The sequence below is a fragment of the Podarcis bocagei genome (assembly GCF_964188305.1).
Source record: "Podarcis bocagei genome assembly, chromosome: 3".
Classification (NCBI taxonomy): Eukaryota; Metazoa; Chordata; class Lepidosauria; order Squamata; family Lacertidae; genus Podarcis; species Podarcis bocagei.
Genome location: NC_138127.1, coordinates 28,613,458 through 28,639,443, shown reverse-complemented (window position 1 = coordinate 28,639,443; position 25,986 = coordinate 28,613,458). Strand labels below are relative to the sequence as shown.

The following is a 25,986-nucleotide window of genomic DNA, read 5'->3' as shown; positions in this document are numbered from 1 at the left end:
AGTAAATAATATTGCTTATTTTGTTTTATTGATAACCTGCCTTTCCATCAAATAATTCTCAAGGTGACTTGTAATCGGTTGTAATAATACAAAACAAAAACACCCCAAACATACACTCTCTCACACACAAGCCAATAGCCCTTAGGCTAATAGATGGAGCTCCCTTCTGCTATGCAGTCTCAGGGAAATTGGTTGTTGTTGTTTTGGTTTCAAAACAGAAAGAAAAATTTCCTGCAGCTGCTCCTTCTCTGACCAGGTCTTCCCCTTGCCAGAATATTCTTCCTGGAAGGAAGGGGGTGAACCCTTGGTCCTCTAGCAGGGACTGGAGTGTGCCCCCCCCCCCCGCTTCATAAAGGTAAGCCTTATTTCCTGTTAACTTCTGGGGCTTTTGCTTGCTAACTGCTTCACTCTGTTATTCTATTCTCAGTCCATATTTGTTCATTGGCATAATTGATCATGTCAACAATAACATAAATAACTTAAAACTATTATAGTGAACATAATCAAGTTTATTGTTTTGCAGCCTGACAATGGATTAAGGCCATTGTGGCACATGCATTTGCCATAAACCAGGTAATTTTCATCCATGCAGCAACAATTCAAGGTGCTAGCTCAGCTAAGGTGTGCGGAAGAGAGACAGATACATATTATTTCCATCTGAGAAATTGGTATTGAGGGTTGTCTTCATGCATACAAAGAACAAGGAAAGGCAAATGTGAGGAATAACCAACAGAAACAAAACCACTGTGTGTGCATATTTATAACAAAATAAATCTACATTAGAGTTGTTGTTTTAGTTGCAGGATACATTTTTTCCCTTTTTTGTGGTTTTGGGTGATCTATATCCATACCTTTGAATTGATAAACATGTCTTAAGTTTGCTTCAGAAAATGAAGAATTCACAGCTCCCCAAACCCATTTGGGAAATTTCTTGATACTGATGTTTATGTAGTCATGAGGCACAGTTTAGATACATTCTGGGGGAGGGGGATTTTTTGCTGTACAAATTTTATGAAAAGATGATCTACACGCAGCACTCTTCTCTGGTGCTCAGTGATGGAGGGGAGAAACACATGTTAACAAAGGGGAGGAAAAATGCTTCTCAGTCAGCTCATAATGTCCCCTGCTGTTCAATTGGGATTGTAAAGGGTATGCCTTAATGAAGGCAGGTGAGAAGGTGAAAAAAACTAATGAGGGTGTTCCCTCTGCATTGAAAGATCACTTAGGAGCTGCAGGAACTTCTTTTGTGTTAGGAGAATGCACAAATTAGGTCTGAAATCATCACACGCACACCAAGGTCACAAAGGACTGACTCTTGGTGCAGCAGAGTCCCTTTCTCTCCCTCATAACCAATTTTGCACCTTGTGTCATTTTTTTCTTGTTCCTCAAGGTTTGAATTTATGGTGATCTAGTGAAAAGGGACCTAATTTTATTGTCCCTTTTTTTTTGCTTAGTGCATAAGGAACGTGGGAGAGAAAGTGTTCTCTACTGCATGCTTTGTTAAAGGAGTAGCTCTGACTAGCCAGTAGCCTGTGCAGTTTTTAAACTCCTGGAATAGTCCCCAGGGTGAGTCACACCGATACACCGATTTAAGATACAACTTAAGATACGTTAAAAAGCAGTTTAATTGGCTTTGGCCACAGTGCAGAAGTTTCTGTTCTTTAAAAGGCTCGTAAGAACAGTGTAGGGGCTCTCCCTACCCACCACACTCACAGATTCCAAAATAGAAAACATATAGAAAATCAGTTTTTCATGAACATTTAACACAGACTTTATACAGGCAGTGACTGCTTTGCCCTACGGTTACATTCCTGACCTCCATGTACGTTAGCAGTGCATGCATAAGCCTGCCCTGCCCCCTTCTCTGACCACTTCCTCGTCACTGCAATGTGCACACACAGTCGTGCATCACTTGGACGTGCATAAATCAGTCGCTGCCTGTACAGTGGTACCTTGGTTTACGAACTTAATCCGTTCTGGAAGTCCGTTCTTTCCCTAATGAGGCCTCCTGCCACCGGTGCCCTTCCACTATTCTGATTCCGTTCTTAGACCAAAGTAAAGTTCTCAAACCAAGACACTATTTCTGGTTTTGCGGAGTTCGTAAACCAAATCGTTCTTAAACCGGACTGTTCTTAAATTGAGGTACCACTGTACTGAATACTGTTTTACCCTATATATATATAAACTCATGGAACATGGAGGGAATGAAGAGGAGCAGACAGCAGCACTGCCTCAGAGAGAAAATTTGACAACAGTTTCCCCCTCAGAATCAGGCACCCTCTGAAATATTCCAGATAAAAATGTTCCAACTGGTAACCTTTTCATTGTTATAAGAACCAATCCTAATTCCTCTGTCTGTCACTTGCCTTCAGATATACTTTCCCCTGTGTCAAAGAATGGGGCATTTGAGGAGAGCGGTAAAAAGAAGAGAAGAAAGGATTAGCCTTGCCATCAAAACAGCAAAAGCAAAAAAACAAAACAAGCCACTCGTAACTTCTAATGCCACCCATTTAAAAAGTAATAACTAAATACAATAAATACATTGACAGATGATTATTCCCACCACAATTGGATCAGCTTACCTATTAACAGTTCTGCCAAGAATAGATTAAAAAAAAAATCAGTTAACTATACTCCATGTCTTACTCATCTTGGTTTCAGTGAATGCACAACCCAAATTATCAAGAATTGCGGCTAAATTGGTGTACTGTCACTCAGGTCCAATTTAAAAGGACAAAGCAGATAAAGAAGACAGGAGAGAGGAATATTGGGGGGACGGGATAGCTTCAGGGTATAGTTAATGATAGGAAAGAAAGGCTTTAATGCCTGCATCACTGGTTTTAATTTGTTTCAGGTCAGTAGCGGTAGGAAGTCATTAACATATGATAGCTATTCCTTTTCCTGTGAGTTTACTGTCTCAGCCTTTGTCCTAATAAACTGATATCCACATTACAAAAATCGCCAGCCTAATTGGCACCTTTGTGACAGCAACAGTACTCAAACCACTAGATATGTAGGCAATCCACCTCGATATGTGCTGCTTTTGTACCAACCCTGCTGAAAAGAATATGAATAGCAGGTGCTTTGTGGATTTCAACCTTGAACTACATCCCTCCCCACCCACAATCTGAGGAGCATTGGGTAGGTTGGAATGGCACGAGAAATCCCTCTGAAACACTGGTTGGGTATTTATCTCAGGGTTCAGCAAATTAATGGAGCACTTTCAACAAAAATTAAACTTGTGCAAGGCAGCAAGGAGCACTTCAAAACACTTTACAAAATGCAAATGGTTCCTTATTGTCCAGCTCTTTGTGCAATTAAGTTAGGCAATTAAATTATTCATCAGGGCAACGTGGGGTCACTCTTTTTTCCTTCTTCATTTTGCGGATGTGCTTCTGGCACAATGGATGACAGCGGAGTTAGCTCTCAACAGATCTGTCTGGTAATGGCTTGTTCCAACTCTTTCTATTGCAAAACGCTGTTCTGCAACAAAGAGTCCAGATTCTAAAGAGACAAAAGACTAGGAGGAAGAAAATGTATGGTAGGATTATTTCTGATTTTCAGACATTAAACAAAAGCAGCTCCTCCAATCCTAAGCATATTTATTCAGAAGTCCCATTGATTCCAAGCATGCATGCTTAGGATTGTGGCAAATTCTCAGTAGAGAATTTGAGAGCCAGTGTGGTGTAGTGGTTAAGAGTGGTAGTCTCGTAATCTGTGGAACCAGGTTCGCATCTCCGCTCCTCCACATGCAGCTGCTGGGTGACCTTGGGCCAGTCACACTTCTTTGAAATCTCTCAGCCCCACTCACCTCACAGAGTGTTTGTTGTGGGGGCGGAAGGGAAAGGAGATTGTTAGCCGCTTTGAGACTCCTGAAGGGGAGTGAAAGGCGGGATATCAAATCCAAACTCTTCTTCTTCTTCTAGACCCAACCAGTTTCTCAGAAGGGGTTCCGAGCACTGCATTGTGAGCATGGAAAACACAATACCATTGGGCAGTTTGTTGAGAATGTTTCTTACTGCAATCCCCAGGGAAGGTTCACAAAAGCATTACTCCGCTATGTTCATTTGAGAAGGGGAAAGTGCTGGAGAACTGCCTAATGGATTTTCTTCCGGAAGGAGCTAGAGGGGAAACCAACCTGTCATGAAAAGGTGTCTGGGAGTGAGGTGCAAGGCATTCTCACCTACATTCCTACATGAAATCAGTACCAGGAAGAAAAGTGTTACAGGGCAAATGCATGAAGGGAAAAGTAGACTACCTAGAACCAACACATACCTCACCGTCTCTTGCTGTCTGTTGCCATGACAGTTGCAGTTGTCAGCCCAGATACTGAAGAAGCTAACTGTTCACTGTTTAATGAAGTATTCCTAGTAATTTTCCTTCGAAGGACATTAATTTAATCCCGGGGTCCAAACTCTGGCTAGATTCAGCAGCGCTTGTGTTTGCTGGCAAATGGAGCACTGAAAAACATTGTTCCATTCAGTTGACTTGGAAGAATCTCTTCATGTATACGACAGCTAGTTTCTCTATATATAACTCCCCAATGGCTTCTACCACTGGATCAGTAGTAGCATGAATACTTTGGGAAGTGGAACTTTTAAGAGTATATGACTCACACTTTAACTGATGGCTACAATGTGCACTCACTAGTCTTAGAAACAGAAGTTGGTAGCCTGAATAAAAATGAGTGGAATAAACCAACTAAACACTAATCCTATGGACATTTATTTGCAAACTAATCTCCTTGAGATCAAGAATGATTTGCTTCTGAGGAAGTATCCACAGGACGCTCAATATAGGTAAGGAAGGGTCTGGTGCTGAGAACCACAAGAGTTGTGTCTGCACCAACTCTTACATTGCATGAGTACTGACATACAGTAACCCCCAGACTGGTGTTGGAACAGCACAACTATCTGCACTGCTGCAACAGGGCACTGTATTCAGGCATTGTGCACTTCCCCAGTTAGGTACAACCAAGCTTCCAGCCTCCTCGCTTCTTCTCTTTTCTTAGCCGAGGAAAAACACTGCTGCAGGCCTGTGTTAAGAGCCCTGCAGGGCAGCTGTACAGATTCCTGAAAACAAACCAGCTACCACATGGAGCTTGAACTCAGTGGCCAAGTTTCAACAGTTGGGGAAGAGACAATACAAAGATGTCCTAGGCCACAGGGTTCAATCTTTCCTACCTGAAGGACTATTTTTTCTCAATCAGGGGTGCCAATCGAGCACACAATGTGGTACATGCATACCATTTGAATGGCAATGCCTATTAACTTGGGGGGGCACTCAAATGTTTTATTGGGGAAACCGAAGAGACCTTGCCTCCTAGGAGTTGACTTATGCTTTCAATGTGCTAACAGTATCCAGTAATACTTCGCCTCTTTTAGAATTATCTCCCGTGACTGCGTTATGCTAAACTAATAAACAAATTCAGCTGTTAAGGGGGGAGAAACTGCTGAGATGATAGGTTTCTGCACTGAAAAGCCCTTTGTTGATGTATCGTTATTTAGAAGTGGGGGGGGGGGGAGAGATAATTATCCTGCTGTTGGAATCTGTTCTACTAGTTGAGGCTAAGCCTGTTTAACAAGCAGTAAACATGGTGGAGGATGGGCCAGCGAAGGAGAGAAGCACCCTAGAGCATTCTGTGGGCTGGTTCTGGTCTGTTGGCATTTACACAGAGAATGTTTTACCTTAGGAAGGGGGAAAGGTGGCCTTTGGTGAGGCAAGCAGAGCCTAACGGGTTTTAAATTAAATTAACAACAACAACAACAACAAACCCTGCAGGTGAAAGCAAACTGGTCCCTTTAGGAAAAGAAACGTAAAAACCAAGGAAATCTGTTATGATTTACTGCAGTGTAAAACGAAGGGTGTTTGTTTGTGTTTTGTTTGCACAGCAGCTTCACTGAATTTTCAGATATACAGCAGATACTCTTCTTGGGCACAAATGAGGTAACGCTCCTCTTTCCTCCAGGTAGCGAAGCCATTTCTAAAATAAATATGCTTCTCTCTTCATTGCACTTTTAATAATTGGATTACCATCAGCAAGAGGCTTGGTGGGTAAGAAATACATGTAGAAAGCTAGGATCAAATAGACTTAGCAAGCATCTCAGAGTCAGTACTAGGAAGTCTCCAGCACAGTTAGTCTTCTTGATTCTGAATTGCTGTCAATCTCAAAGGTGTTAATGTATTAAAAGGGAGGGGGAGGCAGAACAGGCAGTTTTGGTCTCTTTCTTCTTTGAGAACCTAGTTATTTTCAGAGGGCAACCATTTCATGCAAAAGGATACGTTTCTGGCTGCTGTAGTAAGTGCCAAATTCTCCTTGACCTCAATGTTATAAATATGAATGATTAATAATAATGATTTTATAATATGAATCCCCAATTGGAATAGGAAAAACTTAGCCATCTTTCTCTGTTTGCCCTTCCACAAAATTTACTGCTGCTGGGGCACATTTCTTGAAATTTATCAGTGAAAAAGAAATTGCTAGATTAATGATATCATCTAGATAGAAAGCTGTCTATCATTATCATTATTTTATAAATTTATATACCGTACCACCCAATACCTGCAGGTCTCAGGGCGGAGGTTCCATTCAATGCAAGGTGAATCCTAACCCACATTTATATCTCTGACACAGTGATGTGCATATTTACAGTGGTACAACAGTGGCTTCAAGCACTGCTGCCATTAAGAATGTAACAATAGTTTCACTGGATCAGGCTAGTGGCCCATCTAGTCCAACAGGGGGCAGGCAGATGCCTTTGGGAAGCCCACAGGCAGGACCTCAACACAACAGCACTTTCCGCTCCTGCAGTTTCCAGCAACAGGTATTCAGAAGCATACTACAGTGGTACCTCAGGTTAAGTACTTAATTCGTTCCGGAGGTCTGTTCTTAACCTGAAACTGTTCTTAACCTGAAGCACCACTTTAGCTAATGGGGCCTCCCGCTGCCCGATTTCTGTTCTCATCCTGAAGCAAAGTTCTTAACCCGAGGTAATATTTCTGGGCTAGCGGAGTCTGTAACCTGAAGCGTATGTAACCTGAAGTGTATGTAACCTGAGGTACCACTGTATATCCGACCATGGAGGCAGAGTAGAGCCAGTTAGTCTCAACCTCTATGAATTTGTCTAAAGCCATCCAAGTTGGTGGCCATCCCTGACTGCTGCGGGAGTGAATTCCATAGTTTAGCTATGCTTTGTGTGAAGAACTGCTCTCTTCTTTGTCTGCCCTTGTACATTACTCATCTAGGCAACCGTGCAACTTGCCGCTAGTGGTGCCTGGTAAGGTGGAAGGCAGGGAGGTGAACAGTAGGTGGCGCCAGAACCAACGACAGGCAGAGCCAACTAATTACGGTGGTACCTCTGGTTGTGAACAGGATCTGTACGGGAGCCGTTTGCAACATTAGCAGAACGCAACCCGAGTCTGCGGGTCACGATTCGCTGCTTCTGCGCATGCATGTGACGTCATTTTGAGCATCTGCGCATGCGCGAGCGGCGAAACCCGGAAGTAACCCTTTCGGGTACTTCCGGGTCGCTGCAGGACGCAACCTGAAAAGATTTAACCTGAAGCAAACGTAACAAGAGGTATGACTGTATTGTGTTGTCCTCATCATCTCCCTACAAAGTAAAAACTGAGACTAAGGAGGAGAAAGCTGCTCCCAGGATTGGTAGCTGTAAGAAAGAAGGCAGGTGGGGATTAGCAGAGGGCAGACTGAGTGCACTAGTCTCCACTACTGCTACTTGCTGGACAACAAACCCTTACTATCAGAAAAGCCTGGCACAATGTTGCACAGGATAAGCTTACCTAGGTACATCTGCCAGGGGTGGAATGCCGTTAGGAAACTGACGGAGAGGACCTGCCTCTTCCCCATCCCTGGAAGTGTTGTACATATAGAATCATATTGTAGAGTTGGAAGGGACCCTGAGGATCATCTAGTCCAACCCCCTGTAATGCAGTGATATGCAAGTGTCCCACACAGGAATTGAACCTGCAACCTTGGAATTATCAGCACCATGCTCTAACCAACTGAGCCACCCAGACTTGGAATGCCCCAATACAGCCTTGTGCCTTCATAGCAATTCCAGGCACTCTAATGATAGGCGAGATAGATCCATGCGACCAGACCGCAAATCCAATATTTATTTAGCACTGTTTAGCATTGTTACTCATTAAATCATTGTGTAATATTGCCATGATTATAGAATGGCAGGCATGAGAAAAGCACTGCAGCTTTTATAATATTCCATGTATTTATTTTCTTCATTTCAAAAGCTCTGTGTTGGTTCCATTGGGTTCCCAGTGGCTACTGGTTGTCTGCACTCGCTTCCCTTCAACAATGCAAATTACATTAAGAGCTAGTGCAGCATAATGCTAATACAAAGAGCCTGAGCTGCAGACCTGGAAGTCTTCTTCCAAAACGTGCCTCTGACATAATATGATTTTGTTATTTCTTAAGGCCATTGGAGAAAGCAAGGTGCTGCCCAGTGTAAAACGGAATGAACAATGACAATGCCAGCATGTTGTTTAAATAAATGGAAGGAAGGAAGGAGGAGGTAAGGAAAGACAACGGAGGAGGCTTATTTGGGAATAAGCCCTACTGAACACAGTGGGAGTTACCTCCAAGAAAACATGCATACCAATTGCATTGCATATTAAAATCTCAGCAGGCCAGGGAAAACAGAGATGTTTTAAGGCGACACTTAAAGAAGTGTGTGGACCGAATGCTGTCACTAATATGAGAAAAATGATACAGCCTTGCCAGGTTATTGGAAAGAATTACTGAAATCTGCCTGCAAAATGTTTTGCACGGAGAACTCTAGAAGCACCATATAAATACGGCCTGTCACGTGCTTCCCAGTCTATTCCCTGCATAACAGATCATACGGGACTGGAATATGCGCCAGAGTGTGGGAGGAGGATTCAGTCTAAATGCGTTGCAGTTATAGCTGTAGTATTGATCACTGAAATGGGGGTGGAGAAGGGGGGGAGAGAGACGCTGCCGGAGACAAACATAAAAACACCACCACCCACTCTGCGCTCCTCTCGCCCCCTCGCGAAGAAGGGCAGCCAGATCTGCGCACATGGAGCGCAGCAGAGGCCCGGCGGCGGCAACTGCGCCCGGCGGCTTTCCTTCGCGCCTTTCCCGCGCCCCTCCTTGCTCCGGCTGCTGCAACAGCCTGCTCGTGCGCTCCCAGAAGGCGCTGGGAGAGGAAAGGAGCAGGGTCCTCTCCCGGGCATATCATCCCAGTCAGAAAACTGAGCAATGGTGTGGTCACAAAACCCACCGAGCCAGATTTGTTTATGGGGTGGGTAAGAAGGCCGCGAACAAACTCGCCTCGAGGGGTGGCCGGGCAGGGCGGGAAAACGCGCTCCCTGAGGAGCCAGCCGTGTTATGCAGGGGCTGGGAGAGAAAAATAATAATCTGTAATTCCAAAGAGAAACCTGCCGAGATGATGAGGGGAGTCAAATTAGTATGAATAATGCAAAGCCCCTCACTGGATGGAGGAGAGGAGGGGGCCGGAGTCGTTGCTAGGCTGTTGCCGGTGGCTCCGAGCAGAGGTCTCGCCCTCGGCACGAGGAGCCTCAGGTCACTTTTCAAGATTGAAATAAAGCAGGTCTCTCGTGAAAGGCCTCCCTCGCAGCTTAACTTTCCTTCAACTCTCCGCCCCTCCAGCGCCCTTGGGGCCTCGAGCCGGAGGGCATCCCGGTCCCGCGCGGCTCTATTTCTCCCGCCTCAGCCCGCCTGCTGTGCCCCGCGCCCCACGAGCTGCGCTGGGGCGCCCCACTGCGCCGACCCCTCGAAGCCCCCTTGCCCCCGTCCATTCCGCCTTCGCCAACCAACGCACGCAGCGGCAGCAACCGGTATCTTTGCGCCGGTGCCAGTCATCGATACGGCCTCTCGAGAGCGGGAGCGCGGGCAAAACGAGCCGCACGCTTTGCTTTCCAAGGAGAGCAGCCGAGGCACGAATGCCGTCGCCCCACAGGGGACTTCAGCCCCTTAGCAAGAACAACAGCGTGTCCCTCAGCACTCCAGAAACGGCCCCTTTCCACTGACCCCCACTCCCCCTGCGCAGTCCCAGGAAAGAGCCCTGTTTTCTCGCCCCGCCGTCCCTCCACGCACGCGCGCACAACACAGCGCGCCTCCCTGCCCGCCTCATGCGTCGCACTCGCGAAGTTTGGCGCTCTTACCTGGTCCCCCACCCCCCACGCCGTCCTTCCTTCCTCCCTCCCTCCTTGCCTGCCTCCCTCCCTCCCTCCGCGCTAGTTACTGTTGCCGCGCTTCTGCTGCCGCTGCTGCCAGCGACAGGACAAAGGCACATTAACACGTGATGGCAACTGAGCTTCATAAATGGGACCAGGAGGGAAAGAAGGGGTGTGCGGCGAGGCAAGCTGTTGAGGAGGGGAGACGTCGGGCAACAAGCCGCAGCAGCCGAGGAGGAGGAAGAGGAGGACGGGGCTTCGGGGAGGGCGCTGGGCACAGTTCCTTTTCCTCTCAGAGCTCCAGGAGCAGCGCAGAAGAGAAGCACATGGCGAGCGGCGCGGGAGACCGAGGCCGGCGCCAGACCTGAGGGGCCGAGAGGAACGCGGAGCTGCTCCCCTCTCCTCTCCCTTTCCTCCTACCTTCGCGCCGCCTTCTCTTCCCCCATCCCTCCCCGTCCAGCCCTCCGCTCCCCTCCCCTCAGTCAGTGCCGCCGGGCGGAAAAGCTCGCCCCGCTCGCTGCCCGCCGAGGGTCAGCCTTGGAGCAGCAGCGCGCCTCCACCGCGAAGGGAGCGCGAGGCGCGAAGACCCAGCGCGCGCTCTCCGGACCACCCCCGCCGCGCCGCCTCCCCTCATCCGAGGGAGCTGCGAGAGACGGGCCATGTGAACGTGGGGAAAGGTAAGGACGTGGGGGGGGGGGGCAGCTTCTCTTTGGGCAAGGAGACCCGGGCGGACAATGTCTATAGGTCAGCAAGGGGGAGCCGGGAGCGCGGCGTTGCTGCTCGCGCAGGGCTGGATGGAGAACCCCGCCTGGAACTCAGACCCGTCCGCCCAGGATAGTTGCGCGTGGAGCCGCGCGGTGCTCCGAATTTCAGGGGCGAACTCCTTGGAAGGCGAGGACCTCGCTGGACTCGCCTCAAGGTGCCGGTTTCAAGGTGTTCCTCTGGGTAGACGCAAGCCCTTGAGAGTTCAGTCCTCAGAGCAAAATCTCCACTGATTCCTCTGTCCGGACTGCACCTTTGGATCCCGGTCATCAGCAGACGAATCGGTGGAAGTTGCTGCCAAGTAGCATTCTCCGAAATGCCAATTAATGCGTGATCTGTTTCCCCAGGGGATGGATTTTTGGAAAGCTTTAGTTTAGGAAGATCAAGTAGTTTATGTGTCACAGATAGGTAGCTCACTGTGTGTGTGTGTGTGTGTGTGTGTGTGTGTGTGTGTGTGTGTGTGTCAGAGAGAGAGAGTGAGCGCGAGAGCGCGCGCATATGTTTATATACATATATCCCACCCAACCGCTTTCTAATTATTGTTTGTATAGTATCTGTATTGTTGTAACTATGAATCTTTTGAGAGCCGCCTACAGCAATTCAGGTATCGTACCAGATGCATAAATGCTCTGCACTCTCAAACTGGGCAATTTTCTACATAGGATCAGTGTAGGCATCTGTTTAAAAAATGGTCTGAAACGGAAAATCATAACAATTCACTGGGGCTTGTATGAAATCCACAGCACCTGATGAACCAGGAAAGTTTTTATTTATGTATTTGTGGCCCCAGAATATAAATGTCCCCTCTAATGTCCTTTGTTAGGGAAAGAAAATAACCAGTCTGGAATTATACAGGAGCATAAAAAGGCAGAAGGTGACCTCAATTAACAGTCATTGAATGAATTAGTGCTTTATAGGAGAGTTATTTGTGGACACTGAGCCTGAGACCTCAGCCTAGACTTTGTTGCACTTCACCCATTTGAGGTTAAAACTGCAAAGCGGTGTTCAGGTGGCTTCGCTAGATTTTGGCGTGTCTTATTTGTCGTTCCATTGTGTGATAGCATAATCAAAATCAATGGATTCTTAAAAGCAACCAGAAATTTGCAGATGCTGTGTTGTGTTAATAAAGGTCCTTTGCATATGGCAAATGGTGCACTGCTCTTTTATTTCCTTCGTGTTACAGGTATCATTGATCTGATCCAGAAGAGATCAGGGCAGAGTGACTATGTAATGAGGCAAGATTGAGTGAATGGAAAATATATTTTCTCCAGGTTCATTTCTTCTGTTAATGGATGTGATCTTAACGGGGATGGGGGGGCACAGGGGGGGTGGAGGGATGTGAGATCTGACAAGAGGCAGCTTTGTAGAAGCTAAAGACTGGTAGTTTTATGGCTAATATGCATTCATTCTTCTCCATACAGAACCTTTCAGAGCAGTCAACCTCTAGGTTCCCATAGGACTTTGTCTGACATAGAGGGTTTCGTCTTTAATCCTAACCCTTTGGTGATTAATAATGGAAGACATTCTTATTGATTTTTCCTGTATTATCTCTTCTCTCGCCTCTCCCCTTCCCTCCCGCCTCAACTCCCAACAGTTAAGGTTCTAAACAGCAGGAAAAGGCAACTATAGGGTTTTTGTTTTTTTGAACACTGGTGGTTATCCTGGATGCAGAGATGCTCAGTGAGGTATAAACAAAACACTGAGCATCCAATAGCCTCTAAATATTTTATGATTCCTCCCCACCATCCAGTCTAGTAGAATTATCTACAGCAAGTAAGAAATGGTTAAATCTTTGGTGTTAAGCATCAGGTATTTTGACAAACAAACTCTTCTTTGGGTGGGCTTCTATCAAAAGTACAAGATACAGTGAAAAGCTTCCAGGGCGAGGTATGTCTCAAGCCTTGGATGAAATGGTGATTTCTGACATCACTTTACTAATATATATATTTAACTATATAACAATATTAGATGATAACTGCCATTATCTTGCTTTGAAGAATGCTATGAATTTTACTTTTAAGGAAAAAATATGCCTTCAGCATGCAATATGGCTTGGTTGCCTATTGTGTGGTTACTTTGAAACCATCTAGGAAAATAAATTCAATTAATCAGATTTTTTTGGGGGGGATCTCTTTGGAGGTTTATTTGTACATGCTAAGCAATAATGATGCAAAGTTTTATTTGTATTATGATGATTCTGATTTAAAAGGCTTAAATATGGTGGTGGGTCGTTCTCACTCTTCCTGTATGTTCCTCCAGTGTTATTGTTCTTCCTTGCCTTAAAGAACAAGCACCTCTCTGTCTGCTGGTATTATTGCTGTTGTTGTTTGGCCTAAAGAACCCAGCCAGAGCAGCATTTTTAAAAAATGCATTTTAAGTAATAAGATGGTTAACACTGCAGCAATTAGCAGAGCTTATTTTTACACAGACTGCACATAATAGAAATTACAGAGATGTTGCCTCTTCTACTCAGTAAGAAGAAGAAGAAGAAATAGCAGTCATTATGGTGATAGGTCATGTTATGCAGCAAGTGTAAATTTACAATAAGAGAGAAAGCAGGAGTGTCTAATTAGTTTAAGCCAAATATGCACATGTAAAATTGCATTAACTCAAAATTGGCTTTGCAGCAAAAACACACACAGTCACCTTTTAGAATATATTGGGATGAAGTATAGAACTTACCTGAATAAAATGATCTTGAGCTGAATTTATAAAACCAATAATTTAATTTCAAAACTAATGAGCACTGAAAAAGAGAGAAGTCTTCAAGGAATGTAAGATATGTTTTCTATTAATATACATCATCAGCCTCCTCTAACACCTCAAATTGGAAAGTAATGGAAAAATAACAAATCTGGAAAAAATCCAAGATCATGAGTAATATCCAACATTAATCATACTCAGTTTATACCTATGGAATCAAGGAATTTAAGTGCATTAATTGATTTCAGTGGGCCTACTCTTGAGTATGACCAATGTTGGATGTCACCTGCACTCCTAAACATGTTTACTTGGGAATAAATTCAATTTCAAATATAAATGCAGCGTATTGCACTGCAAGAGTGTGATGTCTTTGACTTTATTAGCTGTTCTTTAAATAATTACATTGGTTCCATTGCATAAAGGGCATCCTTACAAGTTTTTTTTTTTTTAATGCTTTGCTAAACGGATGATGTGTCCTGGGCAAACTTTGCCGTTGTGATTCTGAATTCAAATTTCTAATTGAATTCTTCCTACTTTCATAAATAAACATACTGTAGTTTTGATTAAGAAAGCTCAGAGACTGAGATCGAATAGAAATTTTCAGTGCTGCTTTCATAACTGAAACTTTGAGTACTAGTCTCTGTTTGTGACTGAAGCAGTTTAGTCAAGAGATTAAAATGAAGCAAAATCCTAGACAGCATATAAAACAGCATATCATACATAGATACGGTCTAAAGGCTGTTACCCTTTCTGAAGTGAAGCAGGTCTGGATCTGGTCAGTGCCTGGATGGGAAACCTGGTTCACTGATGAAGGAAAGGGGTGATATAAATGAATTCTAAAAAATTAAAAATAAAATAGCTAATAATTTTAGAGTTAACCCCCCCTTCAACTGTACAATTCTATTTCATCCACTCACTCCCACGCATCTCACTAATTTCTTATGGGGAAAGGTGTTTTTTTTTATAATACCCTAAAAGATTCACGTCCTTTTCAAAGCAACTGATTCTATGAATTTTCTCCACCAAATCAATCATACTTCAAAGCATCTTCAGAATTCATTTTTGTCTCTTGTTAAGGTGTGAGTCTTTTCCCGACTCTCCTTTGTTCGTGGCTATATTATTAGTTTTCAAAAACGTTCACTTTCAGAAGGATGCCATTTGGAGCAATTCCTCCATATTTCAGAGTTGCACCCCCCCCCCAAGCCGTCCCAAAATAATTCCTATGTATTCATTGTGAAAAGTTGAATATTTTACCTTTTTTGAAACTCAGGCATTGTACGGTCAACTGCTGCCAACAATCCTAACACTGAGACTCGTCCAGGATTAAAGCAACTGTACAAATGGACACAGAAGACAGAGAGAAATGGGCCCTTAATTGCAACAATGCTGCTCTTGTTTTCTTACTTGTAGGGGACTAAACGTCTAGTTCAGAGCAGTTTTGCAAGCGTGCCAAAACAGGCCTAAAATGACATTATGTTAATAAATTTGAATAGAAGCTGTGATAAAATTTAAGCTGTTCTGTTCTTATACTGCTGGCACATATGATGTTAGAACTAAGAGTTTGCTAAGGCTGCAGTCCTATACTCACCTGGGAATAACCTTCACTGGACTCAATGCAACTCATAGCTGAGTAGACGTAGTTATGCTTGTACTGTAAGGCTGCAGTCCTATAATGACTTACCTGGGAGTAAGCTCAAGTGAACTCGGGGGACTTGCTTCTAAGTAGACAAGAACAGAATTGCTCTCTCAGTGTGCATTTGGGGTTATAGTTCTGTGTATATAGTTGTGTTTCAAAGAACGCTTGATCTCAATAGAATAAAATATGTGAAGTGATATTGTTACTGAAATCCAAAAGCTAAACACATCTATTTGCATGGAATTATTTGGGAATCAAGTCTATGGAACTGGTTACAAGTCTAGGTTTGTAATCTGGAAGAACATTTTGTAAACTTTTTTCTTGAATTAAAAGAATACAGTTACAAATTGTAGCATAGTCTTCTGTTTCTTTCTATGTAATAAAAGTAGCCTTTATTTTGCTACATTCCCAAATGCACTAGGTCCATGTTTTTCTAGTATGTTACCCCATGGCAGGCCAACCAGATATAGTAGAGATCCAGACATCTCTACCTTTATTGATTATGTAGGAAACTTCAAATGTGCATCACCTACCTAAATCCCCCTTCTTACGCAACAATTAAAGGTTCATGAACCCTGTTTTCTTTTGCATCTGATCTTCTGGCATCTGATCTCTTGGCAGGCCCCTGCAGAGCTTGCCTGAGGCCTGAGGTGGGAGTCTTATAAGAATAAAGTTATTACCTCAAACAAAAAGCAACTGGTCTAGCTTAGCCATCCAAGACCCTGGGCAAGAATATCTGGCTGCCCCCCCCCCCCCGCCCTCCAGCACAGACCCGTCTGTTGATAATGAACAAATTAGGTACTTCTGTATATCAATTTTATTCACTGAAAATGTACGAGGAAAAGGCCGTACCAAAGCTGTAATATTTTACATGGTCTAGAGATGACCTTATCTGAAGCAATCATGTGTATTGAGTTAGTCATGTTTACTAGAAAGACTTGAGTAGACGATGCTGATTAAGTAACACTATAAAAATCTTATTTTAGCCCAGCTGGAGTAAATTTTCACACCTGCATTTTAGGAAAGCTTGCAAAGCTCTTCTCCCCTTGATGACTATGTTAAATTAGTACGGAATCGTTATTTTTAGTCACGTCTGCCTGTTTTTAACATAGTGTGCAGATAGGTTAGATCTACTGTATCCACCATGAGCTAGAGAAGGGGAGAAGGTGATATTTGCTGATGCAAAGATCTTCCCTCTGCATTTCCCCATGCAGAACAGCTTGGGAGTGAGGGCATGGGCCCCAGGGGTCGAGAGAACCCTCTTCCACTCAATCCAGGGGAACCTGCTTCTGGATCTCAGTCCCTCATGTGGACAGAATGAGCTTTTCCACTTGCAGAAGAGCAGCTCTGGATCCAACTTGGGGTGCGGAGAGCAAATTAAACGTCTTAGTATAATCTCAGTGGAGCCCTTCCACCCCATCCCTCTTCTGTATTCCCTCTTTTCAGAAAGCTTTTTTGTATGAATTTCACATATGATAGATATTCCACATGAAGTGTCTCTGGCATGTATTAAAACACATTGGATATTTCTCAGCTTCATTGTTTGCACTTCAGCATAAACAATTTTCATTTGCTGATACCAAGAACTACCTCAATATCTGTAAGCTTTTCATTGCTCAAGTGAGCTGACATAATAGTTGTTGTTTATATGTGTGCAGAGTGAGTTAATCTACTCCCTTTAGCATATGGAAATGCATTTTTACATTAAACATATTTTTTTTTTGCAGTTGAGGCTTGCAGATGTGACATCACCCACGCTTTGTTGTTCTGAATAGTATTATCCACTATAATTCTTTCTTTTTACATAAGCAGAAGCATCTGCACGTTTTCAATGTATGCTGCGTGGCCCAACAATCTGGTGTGATATCTTGAAACGCTAGGAAGTATCTGTTTCACCAGCTATTTGTTTCCCTTAGGGTATGTATCTGAATACCTACTTAACTTGAATTCAGCTTTGAAGAGAGGCATAAAACATCATCTTGAGAAGTGTTCATCACTTAAGCGGATGACAGAGAGTATGTTTTCTTTCTTTCTTAACAGCAGAGTTTTACCAAGCGTAATAATGCATCAATGATTTCCTCCATCAGTTTAATGTTAAGAAAATGTGTTTGCAGTTGCGTTCATCACTACTTGTAGTCTAAAAAAACAAGACCGCAACTGGAGGTTCTTGGGTTAAATCCAGGTACCAAAGAGGTGGCACCTGTCCCTACACTTGCCAGTCTAGAAGCAAAAGAGGTGAAGAGGTTTGGATAAGATGGCATCTGTGGCAACAGCCTCTTTGACAGACCTGCACTAGGGTAGGTGGCTTGAAATATTGTCCCAAATCCCTTTTCAGAGTTGATATTGGGTCTATGAAACTTTTACATTACAGTATGGCCCGTACGGGCAGGGGTACCTTTACCTTTACCTTTATTGCCTCATGGCCCATTCATGTCTCACATATAAACTTGTATATTTAATCATTCTATGAATAATTTAACTTCCCATTGTGGATTGAGTTCTGGATTGTCTCCAAAATCATAAAACACCAACAATTTCCTTAATGAGTAGTTTGTGCTCTTTCAAAATCAGCTCTTTCTTTGAGAAAACTGACAATTATTTCTCAGCTTTTTCTTGGTGCTATTACATCAGATTCCATTTCACGCCTCTCATCAGACCAATCTGCATTTATCATTTGACAGTATGCTGCAGTGGTTCTCAAACTTTTCTCTAGGCCACAGTTTCAGAATGAAAACTTGCTCGCACCACAATTGAATTTTTAATTGATCAGAAATGCAGTGGAAAACAACAAGAAACAACTCCCGGCAGTGCTTGGTTTATATCACAGTACACAGTCACTTTATAATATGATCACAGGACATCCAGAAAGTATAAAACAATAGCTTTGTAGGAACATGACTCATTCCCAAATATAATATTGGTTGCCTTTGAATCTTCCCACTACATTTGCCACCCTCTCCTGCAAAACCAGTGTGACACACCGCACCCTTTGAAAAACCACTGGTACACTGCAAACCTATTACATTGAAAATACTTCTCTCCATGTCAAATCTGGCTGGGAAATCAATGATACTCATTATAGTTTTGCTGATACGTTATATCAAATATGTTAACCATTCTACAAATGGACTTCTGAAGTATACGCTTAAAATAAGGCACGTAGTCAATACTTTTTACCTCAGTTTTACTTTTGGTAGAAAATGGCTGTTGTTCCCAAAATTCATGATGTGTTTCTTGCCTCTTCTTCCGTCCATAACCCTGCCACCATCCATCATGCTGGCTCTCCCTTTCCTCCCACATAAAACAATTCACTACTTCATCTGCAACATTACCTTAGGCCTCCAGCATCTCATTTGTACTGTCTGATGAAATCCATATCCATACTCCAAACATTATTGTCCAGAAAAAGGGTCATTTCTTAAATATAATTATACATGAATGAAATACAGTGGTTTATGGTTTCCCTCAAGCTTTAACTCTAATCTTTAAGCATGTTTAGTTGGGTCAAAGGTTCAACTTTCGATCATTACCACCTTTCCATATTACTCGTCTTGTGTCTTTTTATATTACATTTTTAATATTTGCAAGATATTGTAACCCCCTTGAGCCCCTGAGATAGGATATAGCTTAGAACTAAATAAATAAGCGAGAAGACATATCCTCAAAAACCTTCAAATACTCTGTATTCTTTATAAAATTCAATTAAAAAGTGCCCTTTTTAAAGTCGTCTGTCAACCTACTTTAAGCTAGCTCAAGAATCTTCCCTCTTTTTTTCCTTCAACAGCTTGATTAGAGATGTAAAATATCTGGAATTTTTGAAACCATGGGGGATCTTTTTTCTGGAAGAAAGCACATTTTCCAGAAATTTATTTAAAAATTGAATATTTCATTAAAGCACTACATATCAAAGGTCACTTCACTACTTAAGGAACATAAAATGCATCATATATAACTTGGTTTGCCATAGAATGATCATGTCTGGTACATTAAAAGTACAGTTAATTCAGACAGTGATTACAAATTAAATTTATTCTTTACATATTTTGTTACAAAAGTAGCTACAAGTTGATGAGCACTAAGGAAGCTAGAATCTCTTTGATTTTGTCCGTTTACGAGGTACAGGCAAAAACCCAAGAAAAATATAAACCAACAGTGTTATAGTAAAACAAATTATTATTTATTCTGCAAATTATTTTGTCTCTTTCCAGTCCTTCACAGTATCAAGCAGACATAAATCATTCATTTTCATAAAAGGCGGGGAGGGAAAACAATACTAAATGACCACTGCATGAAATTCAAGCAGCGTCTTTTTTTAAGCTACCATTATCCATATCCGTTTCTTCATAACTGTCATATTTATCATGAATTACTGAAAACTGAAGGTTTGCCCAATTTCAAAAAGTTTCCTACCTTTTCACATTTTTGTTTATTTTTTGATTTAGTGTTAGTATTTCCAAACATAGATCATTTTCTTTAACATAATGCAGAAGAAGATGGAGGAACCTAAAGTAGGTAAGAAGCAAGGAGATTTGGGAGGCTGTGTTGTACAAAGGCCTTGCCGCCATGTTGCGGGACGAATATGCCTGGCAGAATCTCAGACTACATTCCTTGGCCAAATACTTGAAGATGTTCTGCAGTCTGCAACATTTGAAAGTCCCTTTCTAGCATCAAGCGTGCTGCTTGTTTTGTAATCCAGTCAAATGCAGAAATAGTGCTATGATCACTTACATTTCTTCTTTTGAATCTTGCATCCAACAGATTTACAGCAGTGTGAACTAGATGGCAACAAAATTAATTGCTTTGTACTGTCTCCCAGTCCTTTAAGTTTTGAGTTTTTAAAAATATTATAATTTAGTACATTTACACCGCACTTGTCTTCCATCATGGAACTCAACAAGTACACCATCAAGATATACAGCAGGGATGTCCAACTGGTTGACCATGATTGACTGGTCGATCCCTGGGAGGTTTTGGTCGATTGTGGTTGATTTTTTTTTTTTTTGCGTGGGAAAAAGAGGATCCAGCCCCACCCCCTTGGCCCATCCTCCATTTGCGCATGATCGCTAGAACAGAAGACGTTGTTTTCACTGTGAGGCCATTTGTTTCCTGATCAACAACTTTTACATGAACCCCCCCAAAAAGGTCAACAACTTTGACCTTCCTCCCTAAAAAATGCTCAACAACTTTGACCTAAACCCCCGCCCCCAAAAGGGTAGATCACTGCTAGTTTTTTATTCTGTGAGTAGATCACAGTCTCTTGGGAGCTGGATGTCCCTGATATACATGTACTAAATAATAATAATATACCTTTTACCAGTTTTAAAGCCAGCAAAACCCCACCTTTTTATTTTAAAATATACAGTGCGGATGGGGTATAGCCATAGCAGAGAGGTGTTTTTTTGTAATGGTCTCAGTGCAGCTTCTACAAATGTGGTTTGTTTGTTTTTTTATATTTCTTTACTTTTTGCTGAAAAAAACGGGCCTGCTTCATTTTTGCCTGGAAGATATTTTTTTGTTTGCATCAGCACAAAATCTGTGGAACTCACTTCTACCAACTCTAGTGCTCAGTAAATTTGTACAACAAATACGTTAGCAACTTTTAAAATGTCAGTCAAACTTCTTTTTCAGTCAGAGATAAAGCAAATAGCTGAAGCTTGACACTTCATCTGGGCCACTGCTTTTAATTTTTTTGAAATAGTCCCCCCCCCCAATAATAATAAACAGATGTTTTGTGACTAATATTAGGGCATTCTTAGGCAGTCTTACTTTGATTAACTTTGTGTGGGTGGGCATTTCTATTCCCATAATCCCACTATTAACTTCAACCATGCTCTCTGGGAGCATCAGAGTGCACAACCTCAGGGCCAGTGTTCTATCCTTACACAGAGCTGATACATAGAACCACAGAATTGTGGAGTTGTAAGGGACCATCTGGTCCAGGGGTCAGCAGACTTTTTCAGCAGGGGGCCGGTCCACTGTCCCTCAAACCTTGTGGGGGGCCGGACTATATATATTTTTGGGGGGGAATGAACAAATACCTATGCCCCACAATAACCCAGAGATGCATTTTAAATAAAAGCACACATTCTACTCATGTAAAAACACACTGATTCCTGGGCCGTCTGCAGGCCGGATTTAGGAGGTGATTACTAATAAGCAGTTGTAAGAGATTTAAATAAGACCATAGTATTTTGAATGAGCTTGTACACACACACACACACCACATAACACACGGGGGGGGGGAGTGTCCAAATGCTCTATACTTTCCCCATGTGAAAAAGAAATGCAGAAAATAAGTAATAACAAGTGTTTAATCTTATGAGTCACTGCAGGGATAATCATGAAAAAGCCCATATCCATTCTGTGATGCTTTGTATGTTCAGTTTCTGTTAATTGGTTCTCGTGGGAAACTTGCAGATTCTAGCTTCACCAATTAACTCAAGCTGGTGTCAATTTACTCTTGGCAGAAAGCCCAGGTCTGCTTGACCTAGAAACTACTCACTCTGATTGGTTAACGACCAGCACTCAACTCTGTTATCAAGGGATTGCTAGTTCAGTTTGGTGGTGAGGTGTGTTAGGAGTTAGAAGTGCTGTGTATGGTTATGAGAGAGAGAGAGAAAGGAAGGAAGGATTTATTTTGCTTTTATTTGTATGCAGAAACTCTGCTGGTTTTATTTTTCCTTTTTTAATAAATCCTGTAAATAGTTATTCTGAGTCTAGCTGACTAGTCATTACTGCCGCAACTAGCTTCCTCGCTGTGCAGGAAAACTCTGCTACGTTTGGGCTAAAGCCAGTAGGGCTATGCCTGACACTCCAAAGTTCCATGAGGTTATGGGCATTGTGCTGCCAGCCTGAGTTGCGGTGGTGTCAGCATCAACGGCGTTGGTTCCAGTAGTTCCAGAGGTTGTTGTTCCTGGCTGGTTCCTGACCGTGGTGAGCTGGTGACGCAGTGGACACTAGGACAACAGCTGCAGCGTGTGAGTGCTGGGTGCTGTGGTTCCTGTTTTCTCTCTCGGTGGTCGTGAGTAGCTGGTTCCGGGTTCCAGGGACATCGCTCTCAAGATGGCCTCACAACCAGTTCAGATGGCTTTTGAGCGTCTGAATGACTCCAATTACTTGCTGTGGTCGGAACGCATGCAGGCAGTGCTGCAGAGGGATCGTCTCTGGCAAGTGGTGAGTAAGTTTCCTGCGAAGCCTGATGATGAAGACCTCGATAAAGACCAAAGAGCAAGGGCCACAATTGTCTTGGGGCTGGAAGATTCCCAGTTGCCGTATGTGAGGGGAATCAAGACAGCTAGAGGTGTGTGGCAAGCACTTAAAGAACTCCATGTGCGTGAGACAGCGGTTTCCAAGCTGTTCATTCGCAAGGCATTGTACAAGGCAATGTTACAGCCTGGGGTTACAATGCAGGAACACCTACACAGTTTACAGTTAAAGTTTGCTGCGCTACAGGAAAGAGACTGTGCATTAGACCAGCAGGAGAAGGTGGCTATTATTTTGAGTTCTCTCCCGGAAAGCTGGGATAATTTAGTTTTGTCTCTAGAAGGCATACAGGAGCGTGACTTATCAGTCAGTTACGTTACTGGGCGTTTGATTGAAGAATGGCAGAAGAGGCAAGAAAGGTCGTTGGCTGCAGAGGCTTCTACAGGCGGGCTGTTTGGAAGGAGTTCTCATGCCGTGCCAGAGGTGAAGCAAAAGCAGCATACTGGTGAGGAGTCAGCGTTTGCTGTTAGGCGTTGTTTCCGATGTGGGTCTTCAGCGCATCTAAAACGACAATGTCCGGAGTTGGTCAAGTCTCAGTTGCCGGTGCAGGAGCAGAGACAAGATCAGCAGCAGCAGCAGCGGAAAAAGAACTTCTTCAAACGAAAACAGTCGGCTCAGCTGGTGACCGGCGAGGTCAAGATTGCTGATGAGAAACAAGCGGTCTGGGTGGTCGATTCGGGAGCATCTCGCCACATCGTGAATTCAGATGAATTGTTTGTTTCCAAGAACTCAGCACAGCGCAGCCAGGTGGCTCTAGCAGACGGAAGTACTTCCGAAGTGATTTCGGGGGGTGCAGTTTTTGTTCCTTGTCTTCGTGAATGCCTGCAAAATGTACTTTGTGTGCCGTCATTAAGGAGCAATCTGATGTCTGTAGATTGTTTGCTAAAAGCTGGGTTTAAAGTGTATTTTGAAGGAGACAGTTGCATTATTAAGAAGGCTGGTGAGATTTTAGGCACTGCTAAGTCAGAGGGAGGCTTGTTTTGGCTTAAAGCAGGATCTCAAGTTGCAGCAGTAGTCAGTAAATCTCAGCCTGATAACAAAGCTATACATGACAACTGTGTGCACTTATTGCATAGGAAAATGGGGCATGCTTGCTGGAAAAGTGTACTAAAAATGTCTGAATTGGCTGATGGGGGTAATTTAAAGAGTTGTAACAAGTACCTTGATTGTAATGTGTGTAAAAAGGTTAAAACCCACAGAGTCTCTTACCCCAGAAGTGACAGAGTTAGTGAGTCACCGCTACAGCTGGTTCACATGGACGTAATTGGTCCATTTGCTGTAAGCAGGGGTGGATCGCGTTTTTCACTAACAATTGTGGATGACGCTACGCGTTACTCCTGGGTTTTTCCCATGAAGAATAAGGGTGACGTGTTCACTAAGTTTAAAGGCTGGGTGGCATCTGTGGAAAGATTTCTGTCTGTTAAACTCAGAAGGATTCAGACGGACAGAGGCGGCGAGTTTATGTCAAATGCCTTTAGAGATTGGTTACAAAAGCGTGGCATTGGGCATAGAAAAACGAACGTTTTTTCCCCAGAGGAGAATGGCGTTGCAGAGCGGAAAAACAGATCTTTACAAGATATGATGTTTGCCATGCTTGATGATGCTGATTTACCCATGTCTTATTGGGGGGAGAGCATGCTCACCGCGTGTTATCTCCAAAATAGGCTCTTTCATCAAACAATAGGTACAACCCCGTACTTTAAATTGTTTCAGAAAAAACCTAAAATTGACCATTTGCATGTGTTTGGATCAAAAGCCTGGGTATTAATTCCGAAACAAATGAGAAAGAAGGGAGATCCTAAGACCAAACAGCTAGTGTTTGTGGGTTACCAGGAGCTGGGAAAAGGTTTCCGCTTTGCTGAAGGGACAAATGGCATTGTGATCTCCAGGAATGCCAGTTTTTGTGAACATAGTGGCTGGGAGAGACTACATGCCAATACTGAGGTTTGGTTTGAACCTTCCCAGGAGCTTCATGACTCTGAAGGTAGACACAGGGAGTCAGAGTCTGAGGGGGAGGAAAGTTCAGATAAGAGCTCTCAGGAAAGTGAAGTTAGCCAAAGACCAGTTGCTAAGCAACAAAAGAGAGGTCGTAGTTCTGAGGAGGAAAGTGGGTCAGAAGAAAAATTTTCTCCCAGAAGATCTAAAAGACAAAACAAAGGAGTGCCTCCGGTGCGTTTTTCTCCTGATACTGCAAATGTGTTTAGTGTAAGTGCAGAACCCAAGAGTTTTCAGGAGGTGTTAAAGTTACCAAAAGAGGAGGCAGAGCGCTGGAAACAGGCAATGGAGGAAGAGATGTCCTCTCTGAATGAGCACAAGGTTTTTTCACCAGTAGCAGCGCCTGAGGGGGCAAAGGTTGTAGGCTGCAGGTGGGTGTACAAACTTAAACCTCTGGTGACAGGAGAGTACAAATACAAAGCTCGTTTAGTTGCTCAAGGATACTCTCAGAGGCCTGGAAAAGATTATGACGAGACTTTTTCCCCTACTGCTAAGGGGGACAGTGTAAGGCTGATTCTAACGCTTGGAGCAAAGAGAAAACTCCTGTTAAACCATTTTGATATCCAGACTGCATATTTACATGCATCAATATCAGAAGACCTGTATCTAGCCGAACCGCCTGGTTATGAGACAGGTTCCAATAGAGTGTTAAAATTAAACAAAGCTCTATACGGTCTCAAACAGGCTGCAAGATCTTGGAACAAATGTTTCCATGAGGCCTTAGTGTCATTTGGTTTCAAGCAGAGTACAGCTGACAATTGTGTTTATGTACGTGGTACAGGCAGTGATCAAGAGTTTTGTCTGATTTATGTAGATGATGTATTGTATGCCTGTAAAACAGATAAACAAACTAAAAGGTTTGCCAAGCAATTGTCCAGTAAGTTCAAAGTGAAAGACTTAGGTCCGGTTAGGACATATCTAGGGTTGGAAGTGTGCTGGGCCCAAGATGGCAGCTGCCTAATTAGTCAGCAGAACAAAGTTAAACAACTACTGACTACATACAGGATGCAGGATTGCAAAGGGGCAGCGGTGCCTATGGATCCAGGTTTCATAAAAACACTTCATACAGATGAGAGTCCTGAATTTGAACACCCTGATGTATATCACTCTGTAATTGGAAGTTTATTGTATATAGCACAGTGGTCCAGACCTGATATTAGCTATGCAGTAGGCATATTAAGTAGATTGGTCTCAAAACCCACACTAAATGCCTGGAAAGGGGTAAAACAAGTTCTGAGATATCTCAAACAGACAATTGGCTATATGTTACAATTAAATTCTTCAGAGGATGAAATGTTGAGTTGCTACTGTGATAGTGACTGGGGAAATTTGCCAGATAGAAAATCTGTCACAGGACTAGTCATAATGGTCGGTGGAGCTTTAATCAGCTGGCGGTCACGCAAGCAAGACGTTGTAAGTGTGTCATCAAC

The 25,986-nt window shown here is 43.2% G+C and overlaps 1 protein-coding gene across 1 annotated transcript in view; it reads left to right on the top strand.

Annotated features, from left to right (window-relative positions):
- Positions 1-9,901: 9,901 nt before the first annotated feature.
- Positions 9,902-25,986, top strand: part of CNR1 (cannabinoid receptor 1) — a 33,550-nt gene continuing 17,465 nt past the window's right edge. The window contains exon 1 of the mRNA XM_081186994.1: positions 9,902-10,874. The gene's annotated coding sequence lies outside the window, so the exon portion shown is untranslated. The remainder of the gene's footprint in view (positions 10,875-25,986) is intronic.